The sequence below is a fragment of the Choloepus didactylus genome, chromosome 3, assembly GCF_015220235.1.
Source record: "Choloepus didactylus isolate mChoDid1 chromosome 3, mChoDid1.pri, whole genome shotgun sequence".
NCBI lineage: Eukaryota > Metazoa > Chordata > Mammalia > Pilosa > Megalonychidae > Choloepus > Choloepus didactylus.
Window position 1 is genome coordinate 99108733 of NC_051309.1, and position 12121 is coordinate 99120853.

The 12121-nt window shown below is 33.6% G+C and overlaps 1 pseudogene; it reads left to right on the top strand.

Annotated features, from left to right (window-relative positions):
* The first annotated feature begins 6176 nt into the window (after positions 1-6176).
* LOC119530365 lies at positions 6177-7039 on the top strand (annotated as a pseudogene).
* Positions 7040-12121: the final 5082 nt, after the last annotated feature.

Sequence of the window (12121 nt, forward strand, 5' to 3'; positions counted from 1 at the left end):
CTACCTGGTATCAAAACCTCTCTTAGTTTGCCAGGACTACTGTAACAATGTACCACAGATGAATTGACTTAAATAATGGGAAATTGTTGAGTCACAGTTTGGGAGATTAAACATGCTAAATCAAGGCAGGCTCATGCTTTCTCTGAATTTTATAGCCTTCTAGTGGTGAAATGCTGACAATCCATAACTCAGTCTCTACCTCTGTGTGGCCATCTCTCTCCTTCTGTCTCCTACTCCTTATTGTGTCCAAGTTTCCTCTGCTTGTAAGGACTCCAATCATATTAGATAAAGGCTCATCCTGATTCGGTCTGGCCTCATCCTAACTAATAGAACCTTTGAAGATCTTATTTTTAAATGAGCTGACATCCATACCACTAGTATATAGAAATACAATAGATTTTTGTATATTGACCTTGTATCTTGCAACATTTTAGAATTCATTTATTAGGTTTAGAACTTTTGGAGATTCTGTAGGATGTCCTTCAGCGTCTATCATGTCATCTGCAAATAACTACACTTTTACTTCTTTCTTTCCAAATTGAATGTCTTTTTTATTATTGTTATTTCTACCCTATTGGACTGTTTCTGCCCATTAGAATGCTCAGTACAATGTTTAATAGAAATGGTAAGAGTTTACATACTAACCTTGTTTGTGATCTTAGAAATACAGCCTTCAGACTTTCACCATTAAGTATGATGATAACTGTTGGTTTCTCATAGACATCAAAATAAGTTTGAGGAAGTGTCTTTCTATTTGTAATTTACTAAAAGTCTTGATCAGGAAAGGATATTGCTTTTAGCAATTGCTTTTTCTGAGTCTACTGGGATGATATACCTTGTTTGTTTGTTCCCCATTCTTAGGCTTTTAAAATGGAAATTATGTTGATTGACTCTGGAATGTTAAACCAATCTTTCATCACAGAGATAAACCCCATTTGGTCATGAAGTATTATTTTTGCATCTATATTTGTGAGGAATATTGTTCTATAGCTTTCTTTATATAACGTATTTTCTCCATTTTTATTACCAAAAGCTAACCTCATAGAATGAAAAAGGAAATAGTTTCACTTCTTTGATTTTCTGGAAATGTTTGTTTATAATTAGCATTATCCATCCTGAAATGTTTTGTAGAATTCAACAGTGAAGCCATCCTGGATTGGAATTTTCCTTGTAGAAAAATTTTTAACTAAAAATTCAATTTCCTTAAAAGACACAGAGCTATTCAATTTACTATTTCTTGAGAGTGTTTTGATAGTTTTTGTCTTTCTAGCAATTTGTTCATTTGATACGAGTTTTGGAATTTAAAAATGTTGCTACAATATTGTCTCATTATTTTTTAACATCTGCAGAATCTGTAGTGATGTCACCACTCTCATTCTTGATATTTATAATTTGTGTTTTCTCCTTTTTAACCTTGAGTAGTCTGGCTATAAGTTTATCAAATGTGTTTATCTCAGAGCATCATATTTTAGTTTCATTGATTTTGACTACTGTTTTTAATTTTCTACTTCAAGGATTTTGTCTGTTATCGTCAATGTTTTTTCTTCTAATAACTTTGGATTTAATTTCCTCTCTTTTGTCTGATTTCTTAACGGGGTAGCTTAGGTCATTGTATTTGAGACCATTCTTCCTCTCCACATAGTACTTTAGTACAATTGAACTTGAATCTTTTGATTTTTCATGTTCATTTAGTTTGAAATACATGTTAAATTTAATGGAAATTTCTTCTTTTACCCATAGGTTTTTTAATGTGTGCTCATTATTTTCATTTGCAAATATTTCAGTGATTTCCAGGTATCTTTCTTTTATTCATTTCTAATTTAATTTCATTATGGCCAAGAACATATTTTATTAGATTTGATTCATTTAAATGTGTTCAAATATGATTTATGGTCTGGAATATAAGCTAATAAGCTATCTTGGTATATGTACTGTGTGCTTTTGACTGTGTATTCTGCTGTTGTTTAGTGGAGTGTTGTATAAATAACAAATAATTCAAGTTGGTTATTCAAATCATTTATACTCTTACTAATTATTCTCCATATATATTTTGTCAATTATTGATAGTGTTTAAATCTCTGAATGTTATTTGATTTGATTCCTTTCAGGATTTTTTTTCAGTTTCTGATTCACTTTGGGACTCTTACTAAATTCATAAAAAATCAGGATTGTTTTTCCTCTTTTTTAAAATTGACTCTCTTATCATTATTGAATAACTCTATCCTTGTTGATAGCATTTGCTCTGAAATATTCTCTATCTGATATCTGTTAAATGTCCTTCGTAAATAAAGTTTGTTCTATTGTTTCTATTCCTAATGTGTTGAGTGTTTTTATCTTGAAAGAGTGTTGGATTTTGCCAAATATTTTTCTATGTCTAAAGCGATGAGCATGTGTTTTATTCTTTCCTTTGCTCTGTTAATATGGTGTTTTGTATTGATTGATTTTCATATGTAGACTCAGCCTTGCCTTCCTGGTATAAATTCCACTTGGTTATAGTGAATCATCCTTTTCATAAGCTGCTAAACTCAGTTTGGAAGTATTTTGTTCATAAATTTGCATCTCTATTCTTAAGGGATATTGTTTTGTAGTTATCTTTTCTTGTGAAGTTTTTGTCTGTTTTAGATATCAGGGTAACACTGGCCTTACAGAAAAGTTGGATCATGTTTCCTCTTTCAGTTTTTTGGAGGAGTTAGTGAAGGATTTGTATTAATTCTTCTTCAAATGCTGGTTAGAATTAACCAGTGAAATCTTGTCCTGAGCTTTTCTTTCTGGGAAGATTTTCAGTGAAAAATTCAATCTCTTTAGTTGTCTACTTAAATTTTCTAATACTTCTTTAATCTGTTTTAGTAGTTTGTGTCTTTCTAGGATATTTGTCCATCTCATTTTAGTTATCTAATTTTTCACTGTTTCAGTGAAGTTTATTATCTCCAGAGCTCTATCTCACACTGTCCTCTCCAGTTTCTATAAACTGTAGCCTCCTTTCTTCTCTGAACTCCCATTTCAATCTCATACATTCATGGAAACCACAAGGCTACTACTGAGTTTTCCCTCCCTGTGCTGTTTTCTGTGAGAATTCTATCCAGCCAGTAAGATAGGGAAATTATAGGATCCTCTTTTTGTTTCCCCTCTGTGATAGGCTGAATGATTTCTTCCCAAAGATGTCCACATCCTATTCCCTGGAACCTGTGAGGATGTTACCTCACATGGTAAAATGGAGTTTGCAGATGTGATTTAAGTTAGGGATCTTGAATAGGGGAAATTATCATGGATCATCTAGCTATGCCCAATGTAATCACAATATTGCTTTCAGGAGAGAGGCATAAGGATCAGAGTCAGAGAAAGAAGTCAATGTGATGACAGAAGCCGGGGGACAAAAGGTCAGAGAATGGAGCCCTGAGCCACAGAATATTATTCCCAGTTCTTGAAACCTAATGGAGCTTGCACAATTGGATTTTGAAATTCCTTGGGACCTGTAACTCCTTTTTTCCTTTCATTTTCTCCCCTAGAGGCTCCATAAGGAATCAGCTCTGCTGACACCTTGATTTTAGCTCAGTGAAACCTGTACAATAATAAATTTGTGTTGTTTTAAGGCACTACATTTGTGGTAATTTATTAAAGCAGCAACAGAAATCTAATCCACTCTCCCTCAGGGATCACTGTCCAGTGATGCCTGATGTCTAACATCTGAGAACTACTGCTTCACATATTTTGTTCCGTTTTTTCATTGTTACAGGTAGGAGGGTAAATCCTCTTGTTTCTCCATTTTGGGCAGAGCAGAAGTGACTTACTGTGTCATTTTAAAAATATTATATGCATATTCTTTGATGAATTTATTCTAATGTCATTTCAACAGTGGTGAGAACACTTATATTGCATAAACATTTCCTATGTACTTCAGGGAGTCTAGCATAGTACTTTCTCCAGTCTTTGAGATGATGCAGAACCACTCTCCCAGTTTCAAACATCCAGTAGGATGAAGAGAATCATACTCCAGCAGAGAACCAACAACTGACTAGTCTACTCATTATTGGAACTATGTATACACAATATCTTTTCTTCTCAACCTCTGTCTTTATCCAACTGTGCCTTTCTTCAGTATTTTCTATGAGTCTCACATGACTATGTTTAAAAAGAAATCTCTTTAATTTGCCTTTCTCACCAACATATTCCTCTTTATGTAAACAGGTACAGCTGTTATATTTCCCAAACTATTAATGTCTAAATTGAAAATAGGTAAACTCGTGTTTATTTTTCGTGGTTTTTCTGACATCCCAGATTATTAGTGATGTTCATTTTCTCTATGAGAACACTGAAAAGGAAGTGTTTAGTCATTCACTAAAATTGTAACTTTTGGGAACTGTGGTCATCTCATTTTCAGACTATCTGCACAATGGTTGAGGCTTTCTTTGAAAGTTCATCACAGTTTGACTTCTTCTGCCCAACCCTGCATTCTTCCCATCTTTCTACAGGTGTTAATCCCCAGAGTACTCCCTAATAAATCTCCTTTGTACTCATCTCTGTTTGAAGTCTACATCCCAAGAAACCCATCCTGCAACATAGATACTATATAAAATTTTGGCAAACATAAAGTTGTAGAGAAGAAAGTAAAAATAATTTATAATTCATATAACCAATAGGTATGCATTACATACACACTTAATAATTTTTATGAGATGATTTTATAGTTACTCATGTGACAAAAATATAATATATTGTGACTGTGTCCTCAAACTTCAACTAACTTGCCTTCCTAACAGCTGATTCTGAAGGTGCTTCATTTCCTATATTCCTATAACAGCACCAACTCTGTGCATTACAAATAAAACTATTTGCCAATTTGTTATGTAATAATGGTATTTTATTACCTTCACAATATTTAATAAGTTTGCTCAAAAACCAACCACATCTTATTTCCAGTTTTCTTAATTATTTTTGCCCACTTTGCCTTGATGAAGAATATTAATGCTTATGTTCAAGTCGTTATATCACTTAGATCTCCATATAAATATTACCCATATAATTCAATACAGTCATCAGCCTGTTTATGTAGAGAATATGATTTGCATCATTAAAAATCATATTAGTTATTTGAAAAAAAATGCCCATTGCAATATTGATTAGATTTGCATTTGACAAAATACAGCATCCATTGTGACAAAAACTCTCAGGTAGATGCACACTTCTTCAACCTGATAAAGGGAAGTTAGGGAAAACATTTTATAGCTAACATCATTCTTAATTGTGAAAAGCTGAGTGGTTTACCCCTAGTTCATGAATAAGGAAAGGATAACTTCTCTCAACATTTCTACTCAACCTTGCACTTGTTCTTCTAGGCAGTGCAATGAGCAAGAAAAATAAATAAAAGCATCAGTTTGGGGAAAGAAAAAAGAAACTATCTGCAAATGAAATGATCAGTGTAGAAAATTCTATGAAATCCACCAAAAAGCTATAAGAAACACTAGTTGTTTTAGCAAGATTGCAAGATACACTATCAACATACAAAAAGCAAATGCATTTCTATATACTAGCAATAGAAAATAAAAAAAATGAAAATGAAAATCAGTATCATTTAAAACAACCTGAAATAATATGGAATACTTAGGGATAACTCTGACAAAATTGTGAAAGGCATGTAACCTGAAATCTATGAATCATTGCTGTGTGAAATTAAAGAAGGAAGACTTAAATACCTGAGAGATAGGTAACATTCATGCATCAGTAAACTCAGTAGTTAAACGGTCAATTGTCCCCATATTCAACTAAAGGTTCAATGCAATAAAAAATAAAAATAAATAAATAAATAAATAAATAAATAAATAAAGTCCAGTAAACTTTGTGTGGCTATAAGAAAGCTGATTTATAACAAAGATACAATGATCAAGATAGTCAGTACTGTGGTAAAGATAGACAAATAGACCAACAGAACACAACAGTGAGTTAATAAATAGACGTATGCACAGATCTATGATTTTTGATGAAGTACAAAAGTAATTCATTGGAGAAAAAATAGCCTTTTCAACATATGTTTCTTGAACAGTTGACAATCCACATGCAAATAAATAAATAAGTAATCTTGGATCCCTACCTCTCACCATACACAAAAATTCACTTACCTTTTTGTGCTACCCAGAGTGGGGTCCTGGGTTCCAAATGTAACTTAAAGGGAAACTTCCACAATGTCTGGAGCCCTTGATGTCCTGAAGATGAAGGAGGAGGATATCCTCAAATTCCTTAGAGTAGAAATCAACTTGGGTAGCACCAACCTTGACTTCCAAATAGTACAGTACATCTGCAAAAAGAAAAGAGATGGCATCTACCTCATAAATCTGAAGAGGGACCTATGAGAAGCTTCTCCTGGTGGTTCATAACATTATTGTCATTGAAAACCCAGCTAATGTAATGCTAGTATCTTTCAGAAATACCAGCCAGGGGCTGTGCTAAAGTTTGCTGTTGCCAAGCAATCTACTCCTACTGCCTGGCATTTCCCTCCAGGAACCTTCACTAACCAGATTCAGGCAGCCTTCCAGGAGGTGGGTCTTTGGGTAGTTACTGATCCCAGGACTGACCACCAGCCTCTGTCAGGGGTGCCTAATGTTAAGTTGCCAACCATTGCTCTCTGTAGCACAGATTCTCCTCTGTGTCATATGGACGTTGACATCCCATGCAACGATAAAGGGGCTGACTCAGTGGGTCTGATATGGTGGGTGTTGGCCTGGGAAGTTCAGCAAGTGCCTGGCACCATCTCCTTTGAGCACCCAGAAGAGGTTATGCCTGAACTTGAAAAGACGAAAAAGGAAGAGCAGACCACTGCTGAAAAAGCTGTGACCAAGGAGGAAATTTCAGGGTGAGTGGACTGCTATAGCTCCTGAATTTGCTGCTACTCAAACCAAGGTTGAAGACTGATCTGAAGTCATGCAGGTGCCTTCTGTGCCGATTCAGCAGTAAAGGACTGGAGTGCTCAGCCTGCAACTGACCATTGATCATAGCTCCCACTTCTCAGGCCACTAAATGAGTAGGAACAATCACTGAGAGACCTTAAGCTGTTCTCCTATAGGCTCTTAAGCAGAAAACAGAAATAACATCAATGGGAAAATAAAATCAGTTTCTATTAAAAAATTAACTTGAAATGGATCATGGATCATGTGTTAAATATAAATCATAAAATGTCTAGAAAAAACAGGAAAAAATTTGTGAACATAAGATAAATGTAATTTTTTAGATGCCAAAAGTGTGATCCATGAAATAAAAATATTGATAAATAGAACTTGATAAAAATTAAGAACTTCTGCTCTTGGAAAGACACTGATAAGAGAATGAAGAAAGTCACACACTGGCTGACTCATTAAAAATGTACAAAAACTTGAACACACACTTCAACAAGGAAGGTATATGGATTGCAAACAAGCATATAAAAGTTGTTCAGCATCATTCATCATTAAGAAAATGTCACATAAAAGCACAATGAAGTAGCACTGCATTCCTATTAGAATGACTGAAATTAAAGCCTGTCCATAGCAAAACTGTCACTTCTGTTGGAATGTAAAAAGCTACAATCAATTTTGCAAACAGTTTAGAAGTTTCCTGAAATTTTAAATATATGTCCTAGTCATTCTACTCTAAACAATTTACCCAAATAAATGAAAGTGTATGTCCTTACAAAGACTTGCACATGTATGTTAACAGTAACTATTTTTAATAGTCCAAACTGCTAACAACGCAAATATCTATCAACAGGTGAATGGACAGGCCAATGATCATATATTCATACAATGGAATACCATTCAGCAACAAAAAAGAAGAGATCCAATCTCAAACATGCTGAATGAAAGGAGCTAGACAAGAAAAAAGAATGTAACTTATGTTTCCATTTTGTATAAAATTTTAGAATACTCAAACTAATCTATAGTGAGAGAAAGCAGGTCTGTGGTTGTCTGGCAATTGGTGTGGGTTGTGGAAAAGATGGAAGGAGGGACTGGGTGTAATGGATATGTTCATTATCTTAATTGTGATGATGGTTTCAAGAACTACACACATATCAAAACCTATCAAATTGTATGATTCAAATATATGCAGTGTTTTATACATCAATTATATCTCAAATTTTGTTTTAAATGTACATAATACAATCTATGAATGATATAGTGTACTTTACTTACATTGGATTGTTTTTTAATACAGATTCTATATTTAATATTATAGGCAAAGACATTAATCTGGACAAATGAAGCATGAAACATTAATTATCTCTGTTGCACAGCATAATGAAACAGTAGGAAAATGTCAGGCAATTTTAATTGGCAGAATTTAAAGCAATTGAGAAACAACATGCTGTTTTGATAATATATATAATAACATATATAATAATAATAGTATATATTATTGTGCTGCTACACTATTAAAGTACTTAGTGTATTTTAACTATTCATGTCATTTGAGGCCACCATCTAAGGTCATGAATATACTGTATTAGAAAACAATATTCCATACAACCATATGATGTTCTCAGTATATATCAAATAAACCTAGAAGAGTGTCTGCCATTAGTAAATACTTTTTGAATAGGTATAGATTGAAGTCTTTAAAGATCACTTTGAAACATATAATTATTTCTTAAAATGCAATACTTTAATCTCAACTAGAGTTAATACTTTTGCATAGTCTAACTATTTAAAAGCTGCATCTTGGGTTACCTAAAATAGATTATCTCTTCCTTCCTGAAAATATATGCTTTCTTATTCTCCCGTTCAAAATTCTTTTTAATTTTCCCTTGAGTCGGAACAGAGTTTAGTGATGGTATCTTGACTTCCTCTCTGTGTACCCTATTAGATTGCCTCATTGACCCTATGACTAAGAATTTCTTCATCTTATCTAGCTTAAGTATTCCCTCTTCATGTTTCAGGCCATTACTTCTTGTCTTACAATCTTTAACTATCTTGAGTAATTCATCCCCTCGGGAATTTTAGCTACCCATAAATACGAAAAGAAAAAGGCATATCTCATTGCCTGACAGTTTGTGAAAATTGAGGCAACTATATTCTAAAGATAGGACTACTCTAGGGCATGCAAAAAGAGCTGTGGCGAAGGAAAAATTCACTGGCTTTCTGACCTGGGTCTGGGTCACTAAATTTTTATGCTCATAGCTCCCTGAAGCTACTGTTCATGTAACAAAAGAATAATGGTTTAATTTGTGATCCTAACTTTTACTGCATCTGCTTTCCCCTTTGAACTGTGCCCATACATATTACTGCATCTTTTCAGATGATGATAAAATAACAAAGAAATGAGTATGTGGGATGTCAGAAAGAAAATCCCATAAATAATCAAAATTTTTTGTGACCATATGCCTAACTTCCCCCACTTTCTGGTTTACAAAGTCCTGCCTCTTTTCTTTTTTTCTCCTTTCTCTCTCTCCCTCTCTCTGTCTCTCTCTCTCTCTTTACCTCTCTCTCTCTTTCTTTATATATCTCAGTGAATTCATCATTCTTTGGAAACATTTCAGCCTAAGAAGTTTTGTGATTATTTCAAAGTTTTCAGTAGACTCCAAATAATTTTGTGACATTTCTAATTATTAAAGTTTACAAATATTAGGAGTATTTTATGAGAATACAACTAACGTAATTTCCTTTCCTTGTATAAAATACTTGTTCCTGGAAGACAATACTATGAAGCATCCAAATCAGCTTGCCCACAAAGATTCTTTCCAAGACCGTTATCATATAGTACATATAATTACAAATCTGGACAGTGTCAGAAACTCTGTCCAATTTTAACAATTTCTCTGACTTGCAAGACCCTCTTTCAAATAATCTAGCCCCAGCTTTGTACTATGTAAACACCTTTTCCTAATTTCCTCTTGAAACTCTACAAGATTGTCAAGTTGGCATTTGTCCTTACTGATTTGTCTAGTAAACACAGTTTTGCTGGATAAGTAAGTTTTTCTTATGGTCTTTAGGGTATTGACATGTGAAATTTCCACACCATGAAATTAATTTAGTCATCATCCTGATTTTTGGAAAACAAACTAATATAAAATACTTTGATTCTAGTTATTCCCAGGTTGACTAGAAGATGCTGTGTTCTTTTTACTGCCATGGATTTTTGATGCTCACAATCTAATTTTGTGCCCCATATAGCAACTTTTAGAGACTGTTGCATTGGAAATCATAAGTTCCAAATGAACGGTTAGAGGGGAAAAAGAGTATAAAGTAAGGCATGCAATCACTTTGCCTTTATTTCTAATTTGTTTTAGAGAACAAGAAGAAGGCAAATATTGTATCACCCATTGGTGACCATTCTAATGAATCAGATCCTTAATTAGTGTGTTCTATTCAATATCAGAAGAGGAAATTCTTAGGGATAGAAAAAATAATTAAATTCATACTTATGTTACTATCAGTAATATCTACTATTGCCTCTGTTGATTATTTAGTCTAAAACAAAAAACTTAAGAATATTTTTGAATGTTAAAGATATCATTTTTATTTACCAAACACAAATATTATACTTTGCAGTGTGAGCAACAGTTCAACATTTTAAATTTATACACACGTAAAAACCCAAAATGAGATTATCACAACAAATCCAGTAGATATTAAAAAGATGATAAAGGAATATTATGCCCCCAAATTTGATAATTTAGATGAAATATACCAATTCCTTAAAAGACAAAAACTGCCAAAAGTCACACAAAAAGAATACATCATCTGAATAGGCCTGCATCTATTAAAGAAAATGAATCAACAATTAATAATCTTCCACAAAAGAAAATAAATGTCACAGATAGTTTCACTGCTGAATTCTACAAACAATTAAGGAATAAATGATACAAATTCTCTACAACAACTTCTAAAAATAGAAGCAGAGAGAACTTCCTAACTCATTTGGTGAAGCATGAATTTCCCTAATAACAAAACCAAGTAATTATATTACAAGAAAGGAAATCTGCAGACCAATAGTTCTCATGAACATGGATGAAAAAATCATCAACAAAAAAATTAGCAAATAAAACCCAATGATGTATAAAAATAATTATACACCATTACTGATTGGGATTTATTCCTGCTATGCAAGTCTAGTTCAACTTACAAAATTCAAGTAATTTAATCAATTTCATTAATCAATAAAGAATAAAAAATATCATATCATATCATAGCATAACAACAGATACAGAAAGAGCATTTGAAAAAACCCTACACCAATTCATGATACTCAGCAAACTGGGAATAGAAAGGAACATCACAAACTCGATAAAGAACATCTTTAAGAAGACTACAAGAAGACTACAGTTAACATCTTTCTTAATGGTGAAAACCTGGACACACTCCCCCTAAAAAGACAAAATGACTTCTGGTCAAACAAGTTGGTGGTGTAAGACACTCCATGTCACCATCCCCTCACAGAACCTTTGGACAACTAGCTAAAACTGGCAAGTTATCTTCCTCCAAATCCCAGGAAGCAGTTAAAAATTATTGGGCAAGTGCTAAATCATGACAATGTAGCTGTAAAATCAATAGAAATTCATGGTCCTCTTGCTAGTCCTTCACCCACAACCTCCCTGGTGCAGTGTGGAACCAGGCCTTTGCTACCATTGTGGGTCCCTAGCCCCAGGGAGCAGAGTAACCTCCATGAGCATACAGCGGTGTCTGTGTGTCCCTGACAATCTATTGGGTGACAGCCTGAAATGTAACCATTAAATTTGTTTCTGATTCAACTTCTCAGAACTTGACCTGCAGGTAGAAGCAGCATGCAGATAACTAAAGCAGAGTAAGATACAATTAAGTTAAAGTGGCCTGGGGCAAAGGATTATCAGCTTTAAGACATAAGATTGGGCACCCAGGATGGCGGGCAAAGTTATCTGATAGTAAGTGGAGCAAACATTTGGATTCAATAAAAATGTGACTGTTTTAGATTTAAGATATTAAATTTAGGCCTGTATAACCACAAAAAGTAAATATATGAAAAATATACACAGAAGGAAATAAGAAGAGACTCAAATGGTATAATAGAAAATCAAGTAAATATGAATGTAGTCATTAACAGAATGAATGAGGGATAAACAGGAATATTATTTACAAACATTTGGATTCTTGAGAAAAGGGGAATTGCTAAAGCCCCAAACAAG